The sequence below is a fragment of the Chelonia mydas genome, chromosome 17, assembly GCF_015237465.2.
Source record: "Chelonia mydas isolate rCheMyd1 chromosome 17, rCheMyd1.pri.v2, whole genome shotgun sequence".
In the NCBI taxonomy this organism is placed as follows: domain Eukaryota; kingdom Metazoa; phylum Chordata; order Testudines; family Cheloniidae; genus Chelonia; species Chelonia mydas.
Window position 1 is genome coordinate 14,214,348 of NC_051257.2, and position 25,661 is coordinate 14,240,008.

Genomic DNA, 25,661 nt, shown 5'->3' on the forward strand with positions numbered 1-25,661 from the left:
GACTGGAAGCAGGAATTAATTCATGGAAGTCCTCTAGCCTGTGTTATGTAGAGTTCAAACTGGATGATCCCTTCTAGCCTTAAAAATCTATGAATCCTTACGTCTCTCTCTACATGATCTCTCCATTTTCTATTCTAAGGCTAGTTTGTGTATTTATTGACCAACAAATCAGACGTGTAAAAATTCCCTTCATATTTCCCCTTGAAAATTCGCCAACACCACCACACAATTCTGATGCCATTGGAATATACAAGGCCATTGGACGTAGCCCTGTACTGGAAAGGTTTCTCGTTTCATTTCTCGTTATTTTGGCATGTGGTTAAGAAGAAGAATCTTTTTATTTTAGAATGGTTTCTTGTTTTGCTGTTGTTCCATGTGTAGCTTGGTGGAGTTTCACAAGATTTATTTTCATCACCTTGCATGAACAGCACTTCTTTAAAAGGCATTTGAGCTTTGCTGTTCAACTCGACTACATTTTGGAGTAATCAATAAAAAGGTCTATGACAAAAGGTTTGTTGTAATTTACAAATCCAGGAGAGGAGAGAGAATGATATGAAGCCATCAATATGGATGTGTGGAACTGCTGAAAAAATATTCTGAGAAGAATCTGAACAACGGATTTTAATCTTAGAAGAAAATACAACGGAGCTGTCCTAGCATGGCAGCGATCATAAAAAGACACAGGCGAGGTCTACGGGAAATTCAAGATGAAATCCAGACTGCACGCCAATGAGATCCTTTCAAGAAAGTAAAAGAGAGAGAGAGAGCAGTTTCTCATAAAGAGTTATAGACGGTAGCTGCACTGGTACCATCACATCTCCACGCAAGGGAGAGATTTTGACAGCAAGTTTCTGAACTGAGGAATACTCTGATAATCACAACAGATTCGCTGTCCCTTCCATTCACAGTGGAACAGCTTAAAAATGTGTACACTTAATAAAAAACACACTGTTCTAGTCTCATCCCCAACTCCTTTTATTTATTTATTGCCCACCTCTATCGCACCTTCCACCAGAAAGTCTCTGCACACTTTGCAAAGATTAAATAGCCTCTCCACCGTTCCTTTCGAAGTAGGTTTTTTTAACCCTGGTTTACCAAATGAGGATACTGAGGCAGAAAATGATGGTGTCTTGCCCAAGGTCACGTAGGAAGTCTGAGGAAGAGCCCAGACTAGCACTCTTCCCCCCAAGTGCCTTAACCATACAGCTATCCTTCCTCCAACTTCGAGATTTTCTTTGAAAAAGGCAGGTGGTGAAAGATGGCAGACCAAATGCAATCTGTTGGCATAGCGAAAGGAGCACAAGCAGTACTTGAAGGTAGATTTTTGTTTTTCGTCTTTTACTTGGCCACTGCAATAAAGAAACAGAAACCATCTACCAGCTTCCCCTCTCCAAAAGTGGGTCCCTGCTCCAGCAACATTAAGATAAAATCACCCAGTGGGAATACATGCTTGTGTCTGCGTGACCAGTACGTAATTCACAGCTAACAGGATTTGAGCTGGACAGGATTCTACATGTTTACCAATGCCAGAAACAATGACCCTTTTAAAATAAAACAAATGAACGTGAAGCGAAGGGAAACCATCTCGCTCTTATAGAAGAGTTGCTGCTGCTCTCTTTGTCTCTCCACAGAGGCTGGCTTTGATAACTCATTTGTGTCTGCAGACAGGAGGCATCTCTCTTCCTTCTCGTAAACTGGCTACTATGAGACATATAAATGGTTTCCCGAGATGTGGGTTTGTGTTTTTGAGGGCTGGTTTTTTTTTTTGTCATTCAAATTTTTAACCAAATTCTATGTTATTTTTGACACTTCAGAGCAAATTCCTCGTTCCTGGGAAAATAAGCAATGTATCCAAATGACTGACTGTAAACAATCTCTCCTTAAGCCGGTGGGAAAATGCACTTAGTATATTCTGTACGTCTTTCTTGCTGAAGTCTTGTCTCCTCCTCAGTCCTCAAAGGGTTAAGCCTGCAAATTACCTTGCTGTGCTTCTGGGACAGCATGAAGGATGGCTGCCATTGCCACGGTCAGATATGACAGCGCCAATTTGATGTGCTGCCATCAAGGGCCTTCTAAGAGCTGAGCGCCCTGATGGTTTTGTGATGCGAACAGTCGCATTGCAAAATGGTTTTCCTCTCCCGCTGCCTCTGCTTCCATCTGCTGCTGGGCCGAGGCACAGCCGGCTGCCTGCCTGTCACAGCATGCATTAAAATTAGCTAGGGAGGAGGCACTCAGTTGTGCTAATTACATTTTAATCATTGGAAATGTGTTGGCAAATCAAGCCTTGATTGCCATCTCCGAGTCTGTCTCCTCCAGCAGAGTGAAGGGGCTGTCTGCATTAGCCGAGGCCTGCTGGCCCACCACTGAGACTGCTTTGGCACATTATTAAAAAGCCACAAGGCTTGTTTCAAATCATCACTGTGTGAGATCTGCTCATTCTCACTTCCCAGGGTATTCTAGCCACTTGGTACTTTTAACTATATCTTTAGTTTACCTTGTGGGCTAAAAAAACAATTTTGCATGCGTGGGCGGAGGAAGCCGTAGCTTTACTGCCATGTTTGAGGGCTGGGAACAGAGTGGTTGTCATAACGTCTTTCCTGTCAACTTTAGCACTGTACACAACAGCATCCTAAAATAACTGTAACTTGAGCAGCCCGCATCTTACGATCCGAAGATTCAGTACAACCCTTGCACTGGTCAGGCCGATCACAGAGTGGGTGGTGATGGGAAACCTCCTTTTCATTATTGATTTGATTCTTTAACAAGTTAAATGAAACCGAACCATTGCTTATTGTCAAGCCACCTAGTAAACCAAACTCGAAGAGGCCCAGATGAATCGATAAAGTTCCTCTTTAACTGCTCCCACACTGTTCCTCAAAACAGCATGCTGGATGGGAGCCAAAGTGAAGAATTTTCCAAACCCTTCCCCAGCCACATATAAAACAAGTTTTAGTCAAGATAGGGCAGTTTCCAGAGCAAGCAACTCAAACCAAAAATGAAAAGGGCCAGACATACTCAAACCACAGACCATTTAAAATAAACCCATATTTCTAGAATCCTGAAATCTTATCTCTAAAACTTTTTCTTGTAGCATATTCAGATGACTGGGACGTGATCTTACAACCGCACACGGGACTACAGTAACTCCTCGCTTAACGTTGTAGTTATGTTCCTGAAAAATGCGACTTTAAGCGAAACGATGTTAAGTGAATCCAATTTCCCCATAAGAATTAATGTAAATGGGGGGGTTAGGTTCCAGGGAAATTTTTTTCACCGGACAAAAAACTATTTTTATATATATACATACATAATACACACACAGTATATGTTTTAAACGAACAATTTAATACTGTACACAGTGATGATGCTTGTGAAGCTTGGTTGAGGTGGTGAAGTTAGAGGGTGGAAGAGGGTGGGATATTTCCCAGGGAACGCCTTACTGCTAAATGATGAACTAACTTTTGGCTGAGCCCTCAAGAGTTAACACGTTGTTAATGTAGCCTCACACTCAAGAAGGCAGCACGAACGGAGGGAGAGGAGATAGCATGGCAGACAGAGAGAGAGAGAGATGCGCATTGCTACTTTACGTAGGCTAACCCCACTCTTAAGTACATTGTCTTTTTAAGTCAACCACGAAGTTGAGAGAGCAGCTGCTGCCCCCAGTTCTCTCTCTCTCTCCGTCTGTGTCCCCACCCTGCTCTATATGGAGAAGGGGTAAGCGGGGTGCAGGAGCAGGGGGACACCCTGACATTAGCCCTCCCCTTCCTTCCCCACCCGCCCCCCCAGCAAGCAGGAGGCTCGGGGAGCAGCTCCAAGGCAGAGGGCAGGAGCAGCACACGGCAGTGGAGGGAGGGAACTGCCTGGCAATTGATAGCCTGCTCCGCAGCTGCTGCACAGGGAAGTTAGGGGAGCTGATAAGGGGGCTGCTGGCCCACCCTGGTTCCAAGCCCCCACCAGCTCGCTCCAACGGGCTGCTCTTCCTGCAAGCAGTGGACAAAGCAGGCAGCTGCCAAATGACGTCATAAGGAAGCACTGCACAACTTTAAACGAGCATGTTCCCTAATTGATCAGCAATGGAACAACGTTAACCGGGACGACTTTAAGTGAGGAGTTACTGTACTCATGTGAGTAAAGTTACTTATATACATACGTGTTTGCAGAATTGGGTTCCTCTTACATATCGATTTTCAAAATTGCTCAGGGACAGATTTTCAAGGGCACATCACACTTCTATAGAGACCAGGTTTCCAAAAATGCTCAGCGCCCAGTAGCCTCCACTGTGACTCTTCTGGCCAAAACTCCTGAAGAGCTCGAACACTGAACAGGCTGAGCACTTTTTGGAAATCTAGACACTGCTTTTGGTGCTTTAAATTGGTGCTGACTCTTATAAAAATCCGGCCCTTCATGTGAGGTTATGGTGTAGGGGGTCACAACAGAGACCAAATTCTTGAGTCTATAACAGTGAGTGATTAAAAGCAGGTTCCAACTTTCTTCAATACGGACACTTGGGCTTAGCACTCAAGTGGTCAATTTCATATTAGGGCATGTATAAAATGCTACCACCAGGGTGAGTGAAGATTTCTGATTTGGTAGTGCTTTATATTCACTTTGCACTGCTGGAAGTGGTTACACAGTGTACATAACAGTGGAGATTCAAATCCCCATTTCCACATGTCAGCGTCTGACCCCTCACTAAATCTCCTTGATACTTCCCTTGCTCTTAATATACCTCACTTTCTGCCTCACTGAAAGAAGAATAAAGATCTAAAGGGCCCAGACAACCAGCGTGTTTGTTCAGAATTAAAACTATTGCAATGGTTACCAATTGGATGCTTGTTTTGGTGTTAGGATCTCAGCGCCTTACACATATTATACTACCATCAAGTGTAATTTTTGTGTGTGATTCCCATAAAATGGAACTACTTAGAAAAACTAAAACTGCTGTATTGTAATACTAGGGTTAATGCTAAGGCTTTCTAAATAGCATGGAGAGATGCTATGGTGATTGGTGCTCTATCAAATATCTAGTATCGGGGGTAGCAGTGTTAGTCTGTATCCACAAAACCAAGGAGTCTGGTGGCAGACTAACAGATTTATTTGGGCATATGCTTTCGTGGGTAAAAAAACCCCCACTTCTTCAGATAAATGGAGTGAAAATTCCAGATGCAGGCATTACTACATATGAAGAGAAGGGAGTTACCTTAACTCCACTTATCAAATATCTAAATTACCTGATTCCACAAAACCTTTAGTGGCTTAAATTTGTTCTTGGATAAATCTTGGCTGGTTGAAATATGCTTACTAATTTAAGAGGCTATTTTTCTGACTGCATAACTCAAAACTGGCGTTAATGTTTAAAAGATCTGATACTTTTTGGCATTTTTACACATTCAAAATGGCCAAGAATCCAATCAGAAAAAATTGGCTGTTGTGGGCATGCAAGAACTAGTTTTTATCCATGATTTTGTTATGTATTGTCAAAGATTGCACAATTTAATGGTGAGATTATTTGCATTTACATGATGGAGCCCAATAGTACGTCCTATTGGGTCTGCTTTCAGAAGTCTCCTGATCACTTACTAAGTTACTTACACAACCTGTGTTTCCAAAGTCTGCATAAGTGTGTTGTATGTGAGAGACTCTGTTGGCTCCTTTCAAGCCAGTATGATCCAGAAATGAGGTTAGTTCTTAAACATCTTCAGCACTTATGTCAGGAAAGATTTTATTACCCCAATGGACATATTTGTGAACCTCTTGGGAGATCAAGGAAGTTCCTGCATGCTTCTTTTGGGTGGTAGAACTGCTTTCTATCACTCAAATGAGGGGAAACTGGCCACAAAAAAATTGCAAGGCAACATTTTTGATCTGCCAAGATACACCAAGGATGACTTTGCATTTATGAAGTGAGATAAAACGCTTTAATACCAACAAGAGCACGGCAGGGAAGAATGTCCCAATGAACTAGTGGGATTCCTCATATCAGTAAGGGCCCTCATGTTTAGGATAAGACCCTCAGGGAGCAACCCTGGAGACAAACACTTATGTGGACCAGACTATAAACAGAGCAAGAAAAAAAAAAACGGCAATATAGAAAATAATACAAGATCTGAGTGCAAATGGACAGACTAGAAACCAACCATATAGAAAAACTTCATATTTTAGCTCCAGACCGCCTTTTGTAAATTATTTTTCCTTTAATTTTACAATCTCAAAGGATACAACCTGCGACCTCCTAACTGGGCCAGCTTCACTGCCTGTGCAGAGAGGATGGGACCAAAGCCCTGCGACGTCCCATTCACTTTGGAGAGTGAAGTAACTCTGTTGGTTGCTGAAGTCTTTTTGCTTCCTGAGTGGAATGGCTGTGACTGTGCTGGCCACTGCAGAGGACTGTATGGGTGCTGGTTCCTTACACCGCCTTACAAGGCCAGGCACCCTCCACCTATAAATCTTGCTGGGCGTCAGACACGCACGTTTACCTCGTCTCTAAATTTGGCCATTTTGCAAGAACATCGATTGTTCGATGGAAGGCGCCATGCAAGTGCAGAACAGTGTTAATCATTTCTTCTTCTGATTGGTCCAAATCCTACATTTCTCACTCAGGGAAAGCTCCCAACAAATTCTATCGGCTCCATTCCCAAAAGCCTGCACTCTGTTTTTATCGAGCCTTTACTCAGGCAGAACACAGATGGCCCTTCATTATGATTTCTAACCAACAGAAGTAAATCCTGAAGGGGCAAGCGTTAAGTGCCCTCTAGTATTTAGGGCCCTATTCAGTTGGAAAATTAGGCAGCCTCCGGAGGCACATGAGCTCCAAAAGGCCACAAAAGCTGCAGATCTGTTCAGGAGAAAAAGGTCAGCCTAGAGCATATCTAGGAGGAAATAATGAAAGAAACACTTGCCTGCTCTGTAAGCAGACATAGCAGAGAGCTCATATAGGAGACACTGGGCCCCGGCATCTTCTCTGTTCCTTTTCCCTACCCTATTTTGTCCTTTTATGGAGTCAAGAGTTACTTGAGCCCTAGAGACTGAACTTGCTGTTAGCTCCAGTGGGGAGGAGAGAGGTAGGCTCCATGGCTACATATCTTGATTTTAAAAAAAATCATCAAACCAAATCAAACCAGAAGTTCAGGGGAGTGGAAGAACGTCTCCCACCCAAACTAGTAGGTGTCCATTGCTGTGGTTGGAGCCTGCCCAGTTCATGAGGATTTCTCTCATCCCTCTCTGTTGGATGGAGGTTGGGGGAAGCTAGAGTGGCCTTCTTGCTTGTACTGGTAGTGGTGGCCCAATGGTGACTGTGGGAGCAAGGAGGATTCCCTGGGTTACAGAAACAACAAGGAGTCCGGTGGCACCTTAAAAGACTAACAGATTTATTTGAGCACAAGCTTTCGTGGGTAAAAACCCCACTTCTTCAGATGCACAAATCCACTTCTGCACCCCCACTGGTAATTATGATAGTATCCAAACCCCGACCGCCACAGTAAATGCTTGTGAGAAATTTGGAAGCAGTGTCAAAGAGCTCTGCCAGGGAAGAGTGCACCAAAGGGAAAGCTGCTTCCCATCAGTAAAACGTTCTTTATCTTTAGTGTAACATTTATCAGCCTACAGACACTTTATTTGGAGTCTTCACAGAAACTCAAAGTAGTGCCATAAGGTGCCTGGAATATTAGCCAAGATAAAACCTTCAGGGCCATGCACACTACTGTTTTCAAATCTGTTCTTTCATCTGATGTGCCAGTCAAAATTACTTCTGCAACATGGTCAGACCCAACCTGGGTGGATATACGGTCTCAAATTGCTATGGGCATAATTTCGTGAATTGCCAAGAGACAAGCAGATAAATCTCTTTAGATTGTGAGAATTGCTAATTCTTATGCATGGCATGTGTTTTCCAAGTGGCATGTTTAGACAAGAAAACTGCAGAATATGCCTGATGTCACTAATGCTGTTTGCTTAGAAAGCCCCAGAAATGTAGGCCAGTGGCCTTTTGTATTTCCCAGTATGAACTGCAAGCCATTTAGGTGTGTAATATCTTGTACTGTACTTGTTAGCTTTCCCAGCGTATGACACTTCACAACTTTTCACTGTCCTTACAGGAGAGAAATCAGACGATAACCAGCAGTCAGTTGGTAGAGAATGCAATGGGACTACTTGTGTTAGTAAAGAATGCAGGGCTGAGCCTTGTCTTTGCTCCATCGCTGCAATGTTAACAAACAGCACAAGTATCATCTTCTGAGACAACTTGTCATGATGAGTTTCAGGATATCTAATCTCGGTCTCCAGTTAGCAGTAATATCCTATGTACAAACGGCCATGCAAAGGTTTTCTTGTATCTATTTTTGTTGCATACAGATACTGTAGTCAGCGATGCCAAGTTTTAAAATATAATATATACATGTAATTTCCTTCAGAAGACCGAAGGGACCACCTCTTTGTGTGCGTTCATACAGTGCCTAGTGCAATGGGGTTCTGATCATGACGAGGGCCTGAGGTCATTACTTTAATATAAATATTTCAACTAATCACAACTATTTCCATTATTATTATTGCCAGGTCTTGCTTTCAAATGGACTCCGCACATTTCATGAGGTTTGGTTATACTAAACTGCAGACCAAGGACAGTCTTGTGTTCAAAGCACAGGATTGGGACTCAAGAGATCAAGGGGTCGTAGGCACCAGAAATAGGGGGGCCAAAGGGCCTTTCCCCCCCCCTTTTAAATGGGGGGGGCAAACCCTCCATTTTTGAGAATCTGATCGGAGCTGGCAGAACCCCTTCCCTGCTGGCGTGATGGAGGGACAGCCGGGCCAAATCTAAGTGAGTGGTGTTCTGACACAGCACACAGGGTTGCAACGCCACTCAAATTTGGCCCATTTTGGTTGCTTGGCCCCACCACTTTCACAGTGTTTCTGGTACCCTTGCTAGGGGCTCAGTTCCCAGCTCTGTCACAGACTTCTTAGATAACCTTGGGTACATCACTTAATCTGCCTGCATTTTAGCTCATCTGTAAAATTACACTTCCGTTCTCCCACTTTTTGAGTGTCATTTCTCTTTAGATTGTATGATCTTCTGGACAGGGCCTGACTCAGACCATGTGTTTGTACAGCACCTAGCACAATAGGGCTGCAGCCTCAGTTGGGGCCTTTAGGTGCTTCTGTATTATAAGTAGTAGTAATAAATAATAATAATTATTAATAATAATAAAGTGACATATTTTAGAAACTGGTAAACTCCCTTGTCTAAGTCCTAACATGTCTAATGCAAACGGAAATCTCAAATCCAATTATCTACATATTTTAAGTAGCTCCGTTTATTATTATTATTTTAAACTTCCTGGTCATTGGCCACCAAAGTTCTGGGAACTCCAGAATGCTGTTTTGATCCGCAAGGAGGGTGACAACTTAACAAATCAGTAGCTTTTGGGTACTTACAGAAAGGTTGAGAATGAACCAGCTGCTTTCCTTTACTAGATGGGATGCATGATTAATTTATTTGTTTTAGCACACAGTACAGATGCAACTTGGTTTACATAATTTTAATTTACTAGCAAGAATTACAAGTTATTAGCCATTAGCTGGTTTATTCTACAACCTCTTTGGAACCCATCACAGTTTTAATTGGTATCTGAGTTTCACAAGGCAAATGGAAAAGATTTTTTTAAAACAATGTAACAAAGTCACACTCTCTAACCCAGTAGAATGCAAAAATAATCTGTGCCAATGACTTCAACTAATGCAACTGAATATAGCAGGAGTGGATCATAAAGATGCTCTTTGGAGGACAAGGCAGCTCTGCAATAGTTAATGAATTTGGTGGGGAGAGCAGATATTTCTTCAAAACAACTTGTCAAGTAAGCTGCCTCTTAACAGATGTAAAGGCAGGGCCCAAAGTAGAAGCTGGCAGAAACAGATGGTGCCTAAGGGCAGCTTTCTGTTTCAGCGCTCTCGGGGGCTAGGCTAGGCAAGATGGGAGGTGTGGAGAGGTGGGGGTTGTGTTTTTCAGCAGCAGGTAAAATCCATTTGTCACACCAGCTCCAACTGGGCTTTCAGCACAAAAGTTAATATCTGAAACCAATGAGGCATTCTGCCCTCTGATTTCAGCAAAGCAGAGAAAAACCTCTTTAAGCATATGGAACCCCAGTCTCTTCAGAAAGAAAACATGTCAAGCTTCTCATTTTTTCCGAAAGACTTGTTTTCTTTATTTCCCCTTCAAACAAAGAGAAAAACGGGTATGCAAAGGCAAGTGTTTTATCTTCTTGTAACTCCAGGGAAAGAAGCGGGGGGTGGGGGAGAGGGAGGGATGAAGAAAATAAGTGTGTTTTCCTTCTCTGTCCTCCAAAGAATAACATCAGTAACCTCTTAAAAGCAGCCCCTACATTCTCTCTCTCTGAAATACAGACACAAAAACACATACCAGCACCAGCAATAAATTTCCATTGCCTCCAACTTTTAACATTGCCAAGGTATGTGCCACAGAGAGGATTTTTATGAGCAGGTCTTTGACTGCCAGCATTCCACCTTCATAAAGAAGAGATTTTAGTCCATTCTGTCTATATTTTGTGTAGAGGAATCAAGGTCAATAAACCATGGAGAAATTCACTCTACCTTACTCCATTTCACACTTTTGTCATCCACGCTTTATCGAGTATCTGAATGAATTTTTAATATCATGTCACAAAATGCTTTGGTCTTCTATCACATGCTGGGACTCTATAAATCTGATAACACTTGGGAGTTCTCAGATATACTCAGCGCTGAAGAAATAGCTTTAAAGTTTAGTCATTCTGATGGAATGTAAGAGCTTATATTAGTGACAGGTTGACAGAAAAAGCTGTTTTCCTTTCCATTTCACAGACTTCCACGTATGAACGCCATGAAACATGTCAGGACTTTCTCTGAGTCTATGAAGACAGAGATGGCATCTGCTCCCGGTGGGGAGCCCTTCTAACCAGTAACACTAAAATTTCATGATTCTGAATGCTGAGTGACAGCCAAAAGAAGGACAGGGAGGAGGTGTTTACTGTATTTTATAGGAGAGCCTCCATTGCTTGTCTTGGTATCTGATACATGTTTTTGTAGAATATAATGCTACTTTCAGCACATTCTTTTTTAAATGCAAAATGCATTCGTGTTGACTAAACAAGTTTATAATTCTCCACTGTTGACAAATTACAGATGATTCCTAGACTGTGCAGCAAAACCATGGATTTATCAGTACAGCTTTAGATAGCTGGGTGAACAAGAAGATCCTGGGGTTTTAGCACCTATCAGAAGGCTTGTTCTAGTAGCCAACCAAATGGGATGGTGTCAAAGAATTTCACAGCACCATTCTGTGAAGCTGACCCAGTCTTCTAATAACTGCAGAAGGAAACAGGACCAGCTACAGTCTACAATATCTTGTTTCATTACATCTGTGGTCAAATTAAGGTCTAGTTAGGTTCTGCTTTCATGTTTCTTTCTTTGTCAAATGAGCTCCAATATCATAGTACTGAAGTCAATTGGTGTTTGCCAGTAACTGCAATGGGATCAGGATAGGAGACAGACACACATATATAAGTGGACTAAAAAGACGTGACCAAAAACTATGAGTTTCACAAATTGGTGCAAATTCTTACGCGCATGCTTCATATTAAACAAATGATCAGGCCCATTAAAATGAATGAGACTCTTCATACGGTTAAAGTAAAAAACATGCACACATGCTTGCAGGATTGAGGCACAAGCGTGCAGGATCACATACTATAGGGACTTCTATTCTATAGGTGCTAAAAATATGGATACTGGGGGTCCACATGGCCACACATATTACTTCTTGAAAAGTAGGCCAGCAACAAGCTGACATCTCTAATGCTGCATTTTTGGAGACCATGTAACGGTGAGAATGCAAACTACGTACAGTCATAGAAGTTCAGCAATTAATCTGATTTACCTGAAACAATGGATCTTGTACTAAAACACTCCAGGAACTTTCTAGTTATTCATTTAGATAATTTATTCACCTGTGTGTACATGTTTAGAACTCTCACCAAATTGAATGGAAGCTAAATCGATATGTATGTAAAGGGAAAGAGAAACTTTCAGGACCTGATCTTGGACTCCTTCCTCCCACTGAAATCACTGTGTGTATACACACTTGTACAAGGGAATATTGTATTGTGTCGTACACATGCACCCATAACTTTTTGTCCACCTGCTATTTTGTCATGCCAAGGTAAGAGTCGTGGCACAAATCACAGTCAGAAAAATTCAGATGAGTCAGGAAGAAATGGTAAGAGACTCAAATCATTCAGTGGTTTTGAATCAGGTCCTACGTGGGGTTACAGACACCTCAGCTACAATGAAAATCACCAGTGCATTCTTACTACCACTGTCATATGGCTTCCAAAGAATGAACTATTTATTTGGCCAGGTCAGTTAAACTGACCACAGAAACACTGTGAAAAATGCACGTGTTTTAATGTGTTCTGATTACACTGCTGCTGATTCTAATAAGATTATGGATAATAGTAAGCATTCACAATGCTGCTACTTTAGAAGAGACGGCTTCCACAGCCAACTCCCATTTCTCTCCCTTCTGCTTTTCTTTACTGAGGATGTGTCAAGGTGCACTAAGCTAATCTTCCAGCCTCTGCATGCTTGTAAGCACCATTAGTGCATCTGTGTGCACCTGTGATACAAAGCAGCCTACACAGAAAAAGAGGGAGAAAGTGAGGACATTAATCAAAGGCTAAACAAACTAAATTTAAAAAAGAAAAAAAAAGGGAAATTGGCAAGGCAACGAAGGCCAAACCAAGTAAATTTCAATATGCAATAAATCACAGCAACACAGATGAGACACGCACCCAGAAGCCCAAGTGACATCATAATACAGCTAGAAAGCAACAAAGTTATTATTTTATAACTATTCTGCCTCCCTCGCCTCCTTCCATGGGGAGAAAGGAAGAGATCCACTGATCTCTTATGTGCTTGGAGAGACAATTCTTATTGTCTTATGTGGCACCAAAAGGGAAGGGGTCATTGTAAGCGCAGAGTTCTCTTTGTGACATAAAACTTTCAGTCCTAAATCATGCTATTTCATCTTGGCTCCCAGCAAGTAGACTGTTTCAATTTATACATCAAATATGACACAATCTAAACTGCTCACTTTTTAAATACCCTGGGTCTTAATCTTCTCTTACACCAATTTTAACTTGAGTGATTTAAATGGTATTATTCTGGATTTCCAGTGGTGTCACTAACAGCACAATGAGATCCTATTTGTTTTAACAGTTAAATGAGCTACAGCAGTATTGGTCCAACCTCAAAGGGTTTGCATGTCCCATGTGGACTGTAACCACGCCAAAGCGCATAGATTAATTTAAATCCTTTGGTTTTGCAAAACTGGGCTGGAAACCTCACAAGGACAGGATTCAGTATTTTGAGGGTGGAGATGGGAAGGGGAACACTGTAAGATTATTCTATATGGTATTTTTTTATGGTCTCAACCAGAAAGCATTATTTCCCAAAAAGGGAAAAATTGGACTTCAAAAAGATTGATTCAGATTTGGTCTGAAGTTTAGACAAATGTTAGGAGAAAAAGTGGGTTCCTCATTTTAGTCAACTTCTTTCATCCCTCCATATTCACCAGCTTGATCTACAGCATGGACTCAACCGTTAGCATTCTTCCCAAACCAAAAGGTATTTCACTTTAGATCCCAGGCATCTCACACATCATTGTTATTCTTCATTAGCACATTCTGAAATGAATACACATGATTTTAGGATCACAGAACTCCTGATGACTTTTAAGGGATTTACAAGGGTCATGACTCTTTTTTGAAATTTAAGCAGTGAGGGTTATTAGAAGAGTTCAGTTATTGGGTGCCATTTTAACATAGTCTTATATCCAAAAACTGCAGTAGAAGACATATTGCATGGTGATGTATGCTGTAGTTACAAGAGGAAAATAGTCTGAGTAGATCATCAACTTGCTTTCTAAATATGTTATTTACAATACGCAGCAGATGTTCTCTGAATGTTAATGTGAAAATACAGGCCTTTTATTTATTTCTTTTCTGACAGACTAAGAAGTACAACTAATATAATAATAATCTTGGAAAATCCAATGATTACCTCACAATTTGGAAAATGCTATGTTGAGTCAATTGTCTTATTATCTGGTGTTTTCATAACTCACTAGATAAACACAGCAAACTATGATTTCCTGGTAACTATCAGTTATTTTTTTCAAGGAAGAACAGGCTTCCAAGAAACCTCAATGAAGCTTAAGTAACAGTATTTCTATTTTTTTTTTTTAAATGCAACGGCAGGCATGAGTGTGTGCCTGCTTTGCTGCCCTCCACCAGATGGAATTAGAACCCCTTCATGTGTCTTATATTGTTAACTGCTAACGGGGTGTTTTGTGTACGTCAGCTGCAAAGGCCCTGTTCTTTTAGAACAAGAGGATCCGAGTTCTATCCCTGTTGCTGCGGTGGAGTTACCAGTTGCCCTAAAGTGCAATTCAAGGACAACTGTGGTATCCTAGGTGGCAATGGATTAGTTTTAATATTTTGATATCTCAGAGCTACTGGTAGCTTGCTTAGAGAAGGACGGATCTGGGAAAGAATCTTGACGGTAGCATTAATATGCTGGATAGCAGCACACAAGGTGATGAGACAAATTAAACCTTTTTTCATTACTTGATCCCCGTCTAAATTCTGTTCCACTACAACAACTACTAATAGTTTCTCTTCTAAATGAGCATTTCATTGAAATCAGTGGAATGGCACATACACCATCACAGGAGGAGCATATCTACTGGTAATAGTTTTCCTCCTGGTATGGAATATTTGACAGCAGTTTGACAGCAGACCGTTAAAAGTAATACAACTTCAAAATATCACAACACTAAATGTTCCGGGTCATCACTGATTACTAGACATTAACCACATATACAACCCTCCCCCACTCGCACCACCACCGACTCCCAAAACATCCACTATGTACCACTGCACCTCTCAGCACAATTTGCACTGGTGGCAGATCAAGGGGCAAAAAATCAATCTAATTTTCTGCCTGCCATTTCTCCTCTCTGCTTTGCTGATGCAAAAACTATCCATTCCCTACGTGTTGTAGAGATAAAATTGTTGTTGCACAATAATAATGGTCTACATATATTCACACATGCACATTCATACCCATGGTCAGGGGATCTGATGTTTATATCCTAAGGGCGTGGCACTTAGTTGCCCTTGGGATTTATTGGGTATGATTACCTGCTGCCCTCATCAGTTGTAGTCATTGACATGTACTGCAGAGAGGCTGTGAAATGGTACCAAAATGAAATGGTAACTTTTTACACCTACTCTACACAGATATAAATAATGCCACCAGGTGCAAGGCAGAGGAGAACCAAGCTCTTGATCTTTTTCTATTTCTGGGTGGAACCTACCACACTTTGGGGTGCAGTAGGGTTTTTTTGTTTGTTTTCATGGAATGAAATCAGATTTCTTACAACTGTACAGAAAACACTAGTACAACGTTCCTAGTCTCAGTAACCTTCATTTCCGAACAGAGCAAATAAAGAAAATCCAGTTTGTGAGGATCTTGCAAAGTGAAAAATCTGGATGGCATCTCAGCTTCCCTTCCCAGCTCGACGCTATGGCTGGGAACAGAACGTTTGCTGCTATGGTACATGACAGGTAAGGAGACAGAAGTAACAGTCACATCTGGTATCATTAATACTTTAACAGACTTCCTTTTTCTAAATTAGTATAATTCTGCAGGCAAAGCGACAGCGGCTCACAGAGACTACGAATCTGCAGAAAACCACAAACAAACTAACAATTCACTAGTACAGCTGTAGGCAGGTCTGACAAGTCCTTCAAAAGAGTGGAACAGCTAGAGCCCATAGCGGTGGGGATGCTAAAATTCCAGTCTGGGATTTCTCTAAGAGTCTTGCAGGTGAAAGATGTCATTGATAACCATTGATTGATGCCAAATCGAACAGGCACATACTGCAGGTGACACCTGCTGCACTGCTGAATGTACCAGATGCACCGGTAACATTTCATCAGTGTCAATAGAGCTGCCAGTGGGACACAATCAACGGGAAAACAGCAGGAAAGAATGGGTCGGCATTCTGAGCAGGTTCTTTACCTACTCAGTTTGCATGCTGATTATATTTTAGTCTAATCATGCCTGGTGCTGAGAACTTCCAACTCTTATTCATGTCATTACGAACTGATGAAGCTCAGTAATTTATAGGATTGTGTCCTACGATAGCCCTAGATTGGCTAGGTTGGAATTTCATCTCCCCCTAAAAATGTAAATGCTAGATTGCAATTTCATACCCCCTAACAATGTCCCTGGTATTATCAGGTTCCAAATGGTAAGAACATTCATCCACTCCATGTGGGTTCATCCCTGCAAATACTCCCCCTGAGTTCTACAGGATGTACATATGAACATATGTACATGAAAGTATGTGAGAGAGACAGAGAACTCAAGACTTGCCTAGACTCTCCAGTCTCCCAGGCAGAAATTGAACACACCAGCTACTAGAGAGTAATGGTTGCATTAGCACCTTATTTTCTCTTCTTTTCTTCAACCCTTCAGTTGAGGAATATAGTACAGCTGTCCATGGATCATACTAATCCAGTCATTGCAGACAATCCAATCTCAAATATGTAAGACATGCATGTGTCCCCTGCCATAGAATGAATAATCTAACTCATTTTTATAATATTTTGTAATAGACAGTGACAGTCTGAAAAAGAATTCCAGTTTTGCAACATCTAGCCCTTTAGGGTTTCTCTCTTTTAAAACTTTTGGAAATTAAAGCTGGCCTCTCCCCAAACTAACCCAAAATTGTATTGCTGAACCAAGCCAGACTTATTATACTGCTTCTTGAAAGTGATGAATACATGAAAATATTATATTGTGAGAAAGAAGCAGGGTATTTTAAGTATCTGTGCTCAGCAAAATACAATAGGGAGCCATCTCTGGCCCTAGCATTTTGTTTTGTCTCCGCAAGGCAGTCCCTCACAAAACCAACTATTTCTACAACACACACAAGTTTTGGTGCTAACCTCTATCTTTATTTCTGTTTGGCAACTTAGCTGGCATATATCTTTTTTAGGCAATCTTGATTTTAAATCAGGTTGGGGTTGTTGACAACCTGAATCTGTATGCCTGTAGCCCACGTTGTTTCAGCAGTTCTGGGGTTACACAGGACTCAGCTCCTGTGGACAGTTACATCAATGAGATCCAACAGGCTCTTCAAGTCACCACAGTAAAGACCCCATCCCAGCTGAAGCATCTGGAACTTTTCCCATGATTTCATTCTCTGGGTTGGCATCTCCATACACCAAAACAGAGAGAGAGAGGAGACATTTTTCAAAGCTCTCTATGAAGTATATAGATAGGCAAATCCCATTTAAAAAAAATCATGCTAATGGGTATATTTAAATCCAAACTTTTCCCACCCTCTCTAAGCAGGTGAACTTTCCCAGGTATTGCACCTTGTATTGAAAGTCTGGTGACATCTGCAGTACCACCATGTGAACAATCCAATTGTTAGGTAGGTTTGCTCTGCATTGTACCTTTGCTGGAGAGCATCAACTACCTTCTTTTGTTAATTGCTACGTATAATCCATGTATTTAAATAAACCAACGCACTAAGTGTATAAATCTTAGGAAGTCTCTACTGGAAGGCAGTCTTAATGGTAAAATCACCCCTGGTGGTTGTGTTTCTTTTATGTTGGTTACTGTACTGAGAAAGGAAACAAAGAGTCAGATTCTAACCTTACTAACTGATAAGCAGAGTGTGACTCTTGGTTATAAAAACCTCCATGGACTTGCTCCAGGCTCCCACACAGACAACTCACTACTCTCATCTGCGCTTGTCCAGCTCTGCCACCCTCTTTTGTCCCTTTGCACAAGCTCCTCACTTTTGGTGAAAGAGCACTCTCCTTGGCCATCTGGAAAAGGCTTTCTATGTTTCTCTGTCTCATTGACTCTTTACCACTTTTGAAATCTACCTATAAAGATTTTTTTTCCCCATGCCTAAAACTCCCTCTCTCTCTTCCTCTGTGGTTTAACAGCAGGATCTTATTAGGTGCGGTATGGTGTTAACTCTCATTGAAGACAATGGGTATTGAGGATGCTGAAAACCTTGCATGAGGTGCTTACTTCCTCTCAGGATCCTTAACCTTGTAACTGTATTTTTCCATCTGTAAAAGGTTGGAGGATACCACGTGTTTGCAAGATGCTTTACAAAATAAACCACATGTTATTTCATCTCCCCCCGCCACCTCCATTTTACGGTTGGTTTGGGGAAGTTTTAAATAATAATAAGGTGATAGCCACACTGTGCACCACCTCAGATGACGCAGGCAATTAGGACTAGAAAGGGGAGATACTTGACAGCTGGCCCTCCTGCAATTAGAAGGGAGAATAATCCACCCATGTCTCAACTGAAGCAGCTATTACCCACACAGCATCATAAGCACAGCCTTAGCCAGAGAAAGCGTCTGTGAGCAAAGGTCCAAGACAGTATAGAACTCTGCAGTTTGTTACTAGAATTTCATAGCAACCAGGGGCTTCCAAAATTTCCAACAGAGGTTTAAATATAGCCAGCAAACTAGCTGACATACTGAAAGAAATCTCCCACTGTCTGTTCAGGAACTGCTAGGTAAAGTGTCTGCACATCATGAAGTTTAATTAATTACTGAAGCAATAACACTATTCCTCAATAATTCATGATTTTTGTGACTAGATCCAATTTGTTATGTCAGTATTTTGGAAGTTAGAGCAGAGTACCACAAATCAGGAATCTCATCTCTAATTCTTTCCAAGTTGCCAGAGCAGTTTAGGGTTGGAATTTCAAAAGCACCTCGGATTTCCAAGCACAAGTGTCATTGATGTTCAATGGGATTTGTGCTCCTAAGTCACTTAGGTACTTTTGAAAATGACACCCTGGGATACCCAATTAAAAGTTAAATAGGAACTAAAATCCCTAGGCAACTTTGAAAATTTCAGCTCGTGAGAACTGGACACCTTCTAGGAAAGATAAACACAAAAATCTCTCTCCCAGCCCTGCCAGAGGGAGCTCTTTTATACCCGGGCTTTTCTTTTAAATTACAAATAAATAAATATATAAAAGGCGAAGATGCTGGTGTATTTGAAAGGGCTGCTGAGTGAAGGCTAAGTTGAGATGGGTTTTGCAGTTAATACGGCCATTCTTATTCCTTAGTTTCTCGTGGGCTTAGCTGTTTGACCTCTGGCAAGTAACAAACTGGACTGGGACCAACCATGCCGTTCAAACAGGCCACCCAAAGTAGAATTGTTTTTCAGCGGCATCTAATCAGGGCTCAATATATAGAGATGGCATTAAACTATTGGTCATATATTGACCATTAAACTATTGGCCATTTCTCATTAATCAATCCTGAGCTATTTGGCTGAGTCCCTTGGATGGAATTCTATTTACAGTAACTTCCGGTACGTATGAGAACAGCTTGTGTTGATAAGAACATGCTACCTTCCTGTTGACACAGGCGGTACTGAGGCTGGACCATTCACACTCACTGCAGTCTTCAATGACACCCCAAGAGGAGCGGGAAGTTCTACAGAAGGTCCAGCCTCCCTCCACATGACAAAACAATGAGCTAACTTCCCAGGTCCCAATTATAGGTTCAAAACAGCACATTAAGACTGAATATTTTGCTTCCAGGTTGCAGCCCTTTTGATCAGGAGACCATGGAATGTGCTGGCATTATGGGCCTGCCTGATGTATGTTTGCTGTCAGTGCTGAAATAACAGTAAATGCATCTAAGCAGGCCCCACCTGCTGAGCAGTATGCTCTCAATACCTCAGGCAGAACTGTGCGCTGTTCAGCTAGAAAAACTTCCTCCCACCCAGCAAATGGCAGAGCAGAGAAATGCATATGCACGCACGCAAAGGGAGAAAAGGAAGAATCAGAGGACATGCATGTCAGGCCTCATTTCTCTGCGACAAGAAAACAGCTCATATGTATTTAAAAAAAAAAAATTAAAAAACCAACACAAGCACAGCCTGCTAATCGCATAGATCATTACCACAACAGGCTGAGAAGATGGCTTGTTGATGGTTGATTCATGGGCTCTTATCGCAAGCCAAAAAGAGAGAAGAGGGAAATTAAGGCTAATTTTTGTTAACGTACACCAGGAGGCTCTCTTAAATGTTGATGGAGATCACAGTTTAAGCTGAGGCATGGGAGGCTGTTACCAGGTTGCTACTGATGTTGCAAAAGCTCACCTGGCAACACTCATCCCCCTCTTGAATTGAACAATTTGATGACTCTGTACCACACATAGTTTTCTCATCACATAGTGGAATTACCAGGGTAAGGAACCAGGACATGTCCTTTTCAGAGAAGATGAGGATTTTGTTAAGGTGCCACTGGAAGTGCTGGCAGAGCGGATATGGATGGTTTGTGGTTCTCTCACTCATTATCACTTCTGCTGGCTAAGGCCTGTGTAGTAATAAGAAGCAGAGGAGTTACTAAGTCTCAACACACGTAACAAATGCAATAGGATCAACACCATTCCATCTGGTGAAAAAGCTCTCTGCAGATCACATTTAACAGCATAATTAATACCTTTGGACTCAATGGATGCAGACCTCCTGTTACCTAAACTGAAAAATCATGCTCTCGTAGGGTTGTGGGTTTTTTCATTCTGTCCAGCTATAGTGAAATCCTGTTAGAGTTATGTCTTTTTTTACCCACAAAACAATTTTCACTGTAAATTGGAGTTTCACTGTTATAAATATTGTAATTTGCATACAGTAGTGCAATGAAACAATTCTGGAGTGCTGTCCTACTTTATAGTAGAGCTTTGCAATGTCAGAGCAGGGTCTACTGCACAGCGCATCAATTAAATAGCAATACTCAATAAGGCTATACGGCTATCTCAAAGTTTATTGTCACAATCACCAAGCCCATATCAAACAAGATACAGCTATGAATATTTCTTCATGTAGGAAATCTAATAAAATACATTCCATGACAAGACTGTCCTGGAATGGGAATAATAAAGTCCTTTCATTTTTGGAGTTATTTTTTCCTGGCATTGGTTCCATGGTTGGGAATCAGGATTTCAAGAAATCAATGCCATCAAGAGGTCAAAAGTGGAGTGGGTTTTTACATTTGAAACATGTAAAAGGTTCTATGTTTCAGCTATGCAGATACTCCAAGTTTGGTTCTAGATTCAGAATAGCTGCTGACTTGTAAAATAGGGAGCTAGGAAATGTCATATTGGATCAGAGCAATGGTTCATTTAGTCCAGTATCCTGTCTCCAGCAGTGCTTCAGAGGAAGGTGGAATAGGAAAAAATTACTTCTTAACACTCAGCAGTTAACGGTTAGCTTATGCATTGAACCATGAGCTTTTATATCCCTTCCAAAAACAAACAACAATAATAGTTATTAATCATTTAAATTGTGTTAACAGCAAGAACCCTCAAACAGATTGGGGCTTTATTGTCCTAGGTACTTTACAAACACACAGCACTCACGTGTGTGCACAGAAGTAGGTTCTCTTTAATGCAACTCTTGATATTCTCATTATCCATCCAGACTGGGATTTTCAAAAGTGCCTAAGGGACTCGGGTCCACTGAAATCCAGTAGGAGTGGGGAACCTGGCCCTTTTGAAAACTCTAGTCATAATAATGACAACATGGGTCAGATGGACCACACATGAGAACAAGGATCTCTTTACTCATCACTAGAACAAATATCTCATAGGCAGCAGCCTTATAAGATTCCCATATCCAACACCGATTCCTGCTGAACTGGATGGTCTGGCTTCTGATTTAGTATATTCATTTAAGTTTAATTTTTTTTGGCTGAAATTGTCAAAAGGGGTGCAGTCACAATGAAATATTTATTAACTATTATTAGAAATGTCTATTTTTTTGGTCTGGGGACACACGAAACCCACTTATTTCGCACAGGCCATTGAACAGCCAACAGACGCTAAAGATTTTTGCACACTGCCGACCTGTGACAAAATCAGAGAGTATAATTATTCTTGCCAGACTGTCTCCTAGGCCAAAGATGTTTGGGCGATCTTTGGAGAAAGCATCCGAACTTGTGCATGCTTGTCCACAGTTCCAAACCAAAGATATTCAGCCCATCTGCTAGGTATTACATGGTTTGACACTTCTACTGAAAAGGCTAAAGAAAGAAAAACGTCTATGGTGTTGGCAGGCACCTCTTCATAGTCACAGCTTTCACATTTTAGAATCTTGCTATAAATTACCAGCATGGAACTGAAAGTAATTGACAGCACTCCCGACACTCCCACAGCCAAGACATAGAATCCACTACAGCCGTTACACGACAGACAGCATGGATGAGCTAATTAATTGGGGGAAGGGTTTTATTTTTCTCATCCATGTTCTAGCTTCACATTGTTATATTGCACACAGAGGCCTTCTTAGAGGACATAAAAAGACATGGAGGGAATAAAGCAAAGGGTAAAAAAATCTCTATGGTGAAGGAAGGGCCTGATCCTGGGAGGCATTTAACATCCTGTAATTTCCGCTATAATCAGTGGGAGTTGCAGGTGGTCATAACGACTCAATATCAAGTTCTCCATTTTGTAAGTGCAACTCGATTGTTTTTCTTAGTGTGCTTCTCTGGAAGAAAAAATATTCATTCAAAGTAGTGAGTGGCAAAAGAAGTGGGAAAACATTATCTTGAGAATGTTTCTGTAACTTGGATTCTGTCATGAGCCAGGTAATACAGTAATATTATTTACATAGGAATCGTACTTTCCCTGATATTCCAAGTCCCTGTTAAGTTTGCTTAAACCTTTTGTTCAGACAATTTAGAAAGCACAGGACAAACAACTTGAGTAGCAGTCACAATCTAAAATATTTTTGTTTTGTATGACAAACAAAATAAGCTTGTTGCTGAGATTTGCCCATTTCCTATATCTCTATACTGTGCTGATAAACATTTGGGTGTAAATATTAAACACTTAGTGTGTACTGATCATTTTGCATATGCCCTGTTTTAGAAACTCAGTCAGAGCTGGTCTGAACATTTTCACAGATATGTGCTGATTCTGCCAAAAACTTCGCACTCATTAGCCTGGTAGATGGGCACTGGCCTGGGAGACTCAGATTCAAGTTAGGATCAGGTTCTGCCTGATTCAAAGTGATCTGGGATGAAAAAACTGCTCTGAATTAGGCAGAACAAGGACTTGAACCAGCGTCTCCCAACTGATAGACACAGACATGTTTTCTCTCTCCAACTTCAGTCTGAAAATGGACATTTTTACACAATTCCATTTTTGTGAAAACATTTGAAAGTTTTTGTTCCAATATGGAACAAAAATAACTTTCAAAATGTCTAAAGTTGCTGCAAAATGGCATGGTCATCCACGCAGCTCTATTAGTCAACTTTTTGCTACAGTCACAGATAGTAGTGATTCCTTTTATCTTAATGGCTCACAACTATCTTTGGGTTTCAAGAGGCAATTTGGCACACCAAATATGGAATGCACCTTTAATAATTTTGGGCATGGGGGAAATACACAAATGACTGCATCTCATATCAAACTGTGCATGAGCAGGAATATTTCTTTTGCATTTATTAATTCCAGCACCTAGCACTTTTCATCAGTAGATCTCGTAGTGCTTTACAATGGAGGTCAGTATCGTTATTTCCATTTGACAGATAGGGAAACTGAGGCACAAGGAGGTGCTGTGATTTGCTCAAGGTCACCCAATGGCAAAGCCAGGTATAGAACCCAGAATCTCAGGCCAGTGCTGTATCAGTGCTCCTGAGTTTGATTCCTGATCTCATCCTATAGCTCTTTTGGTCAGTAATGGCTGGAAAAAATGAGGAAACAGCTACACATAGCCTGCAGGAAGGAAGTGTGTCTACAGTGACCCCTCTAGCTAATCTCAGGCATCTTCATGCTTTGAAACGAGCTCCATCCAGGTCACTTTAACCAGATGTGTGGTGGTCAAAGCATGGGATCCTCAAGGTTTACATCAGGTGTACCAAGGACAAAAGAATGCCTGGGATCATTAGCACTTGGATTTGCCCCTCTTCATTCTGACAGAGCCAGTGCATTGCCTCAGAGCATTTGCGCATCAGAGCATAATAGCTCCAAAAGGATAGTTATGATCTCCTGGGTCCATTCCCAATCACTTCTTTTTATCTTTGCTCAGCTGCAGACACTAACAAAAAAGCAACGGCAGAAAAAACACTTCAAACACTTTAAACAACATCACATTAAATGGAACAATAGCACTAATCTTTGGCAATTCTAAAATGTCTTAACCAGAGCATCTCAAAGCAATCATTAGACCTGCAACGACCCCAGAAGGTAGATAAATGCTATTTTCAGTGCTTTGCATTTAGGGAAAATTAGGCAGAGAATAGTTACGAGATTTGCCCAAGGTCTCACAACAAGTCAAGGGCAGAAACAGAACCCAAGTTTCCTGGTGACCTGTCATGTTCTTTAACCACTATATAATGCGTCTTCATTTAGGAAATATTAAAGGTGAAGTGCAAAAAAAAAAAAAAAAAAAAAAAGCTTGTGTCCTCTATTGCTTCTTTTTGATATGTAAAGGAAGACTAATTATATTTGCTGAAGGTTTCCCTAAGGATCAGAGAATTGGAGCGTGTGCCTTAACCAAAGAGGCAAGAAAGGAAAGTTACTTACCATGTGCAGTAACTGGAGTTCTCCGAGATGTGTTGTCCATACACACGTTGCACAGTTGATGTGCATGTGCAAGAGATCGGAGTCCTTTTGGCCAGCAGGACCCACAAGGGGTGCATGAGCTCTTCAGTCCTTGTGCTCTACAACAAGAGCATATGAAGAGGAGAGGCCCACCTGCTGCCATTTGGTTCCTTCTCACTGCAGAATCCCAAAGATGAGGACGCTGAGGTATAGCGGATGGAAGGGCAGGTTGAGGAATGTGCATATGGACAACACGCACTTCAAAGAACTCCAGTTACTCTTCTCTGTAAATAACTCACCTGTCTCCTTCCAGTGATTGTCCACACGTACATTTCATTGATAGCGACTCCCACATACTGATCTTATTAGGGAGGTGGGAGCTCCAAGTAGTTAAGGAAACAGTGATTGAAGGACAGCTTTGCCAAATGCGGTGTAAGACCTAGAAATGTCCCTTAAGGCAGAGTGTTGTTGGAATGTGCGGATTCATGTGCAAGTAGCTGCCTTACAAACATCTGATATTGGCAAGTTTTGCAGTGATGCAGCTGATGGAGCCTGAGCCCTGGTGGGACTCTTACTTTGGCCATCTCATGTTTTAATGCAATCAGAAATTCAATTAGATAGTCTCTGGGATCAAACTGCAGAGCCCTTCATCCTTCCCTCAATAGAGACAAACAGCCTCAGGGACATTCTAAAAGGTTGTTCTAATTAGGTAGCAGGCTACAGATCCCCTCATATGTAATGTATGCAACGTTGCCTCTGATGTGGGCGGATGAGGTTTTGAAAACAATAATGGTAAATATACTGGTTGATATGGGATGGAATTCTGTCACAACTTTGGGAAGGAATTTAGGATGTGTCCTCATCGATCCTTTATCCAGGTGGAATACTGTATACGGTGGGTCAGCCGTCAACTATAGATGGCACTTGTATTTCTCCTATTCTTCT

The 25,661-nt window shown here is 41.4% G+C and overlaps 1 protein-coding gene across 13 annotated transcripts in view; it reads right to left on the reverse strand.

Annotated features, from left to right (window-relative positions):
• Positions 1-25,661, reverse strand: part of AUTS2 (activator of transcription and developmental regulator AUTS2) — a 974,917-nt gene that overhangs the window by 301,684 nt on the left and 647,572 nt on the right. The window lies entirely within an intron of this gene.